The sequence below is a fragment of the Gymnogyps californianus genome, chromosome 1 (assembly GCF_018139145.2).
Source record: "Gymnogyps californianus isolate 813 chromosome 1, ASM1813914v2, whole genome shotgun sequence".
Taxonomy (NCBI): domain Eukaryota; kingdom Metazoa; phylum Chordata; class Aves; order Accipitriformes; family Cathartidae; genus Gymnogyps; species Gymnogyps californianus.
In genome coordinates, this window is record NC_059471.1 from 74,667,664 (window position 1) to 74,669,615 (window position 1,952).

The window sequence follows — 1,952 nt, forward strand, 5'->3', positions numbered from 1 at the left end:
GAGGGCCGGGGGGAGAAGGGGGCGACACCTCCGGGAGGCGCCACAGAGCCTCCCCTCGCTCCGCCGCCGCCGCCGCCGCCGCCGCGCGGGCAATCGCCACTTCTCGCGAGACTTCCCTGGGCCTTCTCGCGAGAGCCTCCTCCTCCCGCCCGGGGATTTCGAGTGGGAGGGCGGGGGGAAGGCGCGTGCGCGGGGCGGGAACCGGGGCGACGGGGGACGATGGCGGACGATGGCGGCCGGTTGTCTGCTGGGTGGCGGAAGGGGGCTTGAGGGGCCGGGCTGGGAGCCTGCGTCGCCTGGAGTAGCACTGGCCCTCCGGCCCCACTGCTGCAGCATCTTGCTGTCACGGAAATGTCACTTGTCTTCGGAAGCGCCCCCATAAAGGCATGGTCACCCGGGATGAGTAACTAGCTATTAGTAGCCACCAGATAAGGGCCTGGGGCTGGCTCTGCGTTGCAGAGTTCGTTTCAGCAAGCCAAAATGCAATACTTGTCTTGATAGGAGGATCAGAAGTTGGTTAGTTAGGGTAGGGCGCTCCATCACACAGAGGTTTTCCTAAGGGCTCTGCGCTCCACATCACACCAGCTACTCTGTGACCCTTTTCAGCTGCACTTACCTAGTACGTGTTATTTAAGAGGCTGCATTTCAGCGTCCTGCTGAGACCACTCTGTACCAACAGGCCAGGCTGCCACCCGGCTCTTCCGAGGTGGCTGGATGTGTTCCTCCCTGACTGAACCTCGGCTTTTGCACAGCTGGATAAACTGCCATTAGTGGATATTCGGTACACAGGACAGGAGCGTGCACATCGGGAGTGGAGTAAGAAACCAGTTTTGTCCTAGTTCCATGTCAAACATTTGCTGAGCAGCTTAAAATGCTTTTGTCCCCCTGTGTGGTTTTATAGGGCTGCAAGGACAACAGCCTGGCCATGACCTTCCTTCTAGAAAGAAACTAACCAAATTGGTGGGAAATGTTATTATTGACCAATTCCTGTAACAGTCCCTGCTTTGCTGCAGTTGTCCTATCCTTCGTTGTTGGGCTTTGTCTTGCTTGATCTTATCAACAAATACTGGACTATAATCTGCCCCGCCAAAATTTTTTATTCCTCTTCTCCATTAAAACATTTATATTGGCACAATGAAAGGAGTAGCCAGTGGATCAGGAGGAGCAGTAGAAAGAAGGCCTCAGAAATGTCCTTTTTAAGTTAAAAGATATTTAACGTACCAACATAATGTGAAGAATTATGTAAAAATATAGAAGTTAGTATAATTTCATAGTCCTATCAATACTAAAATAACATTGACATTCTTATAAGTTATAGTGTATTAAGAAACACTGGTACGTTTTTATCTGGGTAGGCTAAATCTTACCTTAGGGTTCAGATGCAGAACTGCAAGGAAGTGATGGCCTCGGTGCACCTGCAGGCAGGATGCTCAGCATGAACATGAGCTCAGAGGGGCTCTGCTCCAGGGCCTTTCTTATAAAGCTTTAACTTACTACACATTCAAAGGAAAAGTCTATAAAACTTTACTGGTGTTCCTACATCTCCTCTGACATTGTAGGTGTTTCCTACTTTAGATTAGCAGCAGTCTTTTTAGTTGACGTAGCCAAACAACGTTTTGAGCCATAATTTGTTGTCCTAGATGTTAACTAAAGGTCTACACAGTCAGTAGACACTGCAATGGTATGTACAGTAGTAATTAATGGTTGGAATACTGTGAATGGCATTTAAACAAAATTGTTAGCTACTAAGGCTTCAAGTGTTCTTTATACAATGGAACTGTGGTTATCACTTAACTCCTATATATTTAAGCATACCTGTGCTGTCGCTTCGATCGCTGTTCAGAGGGGAAGTTCCAGGCTTTGCAGCATGACAGGAGCATGTGTGTGTCACCTGTGCCCTTTGTGGCATGAGGAGCGTGGCAGCCACCCATTTCAGCACCCCATCAGAAAAA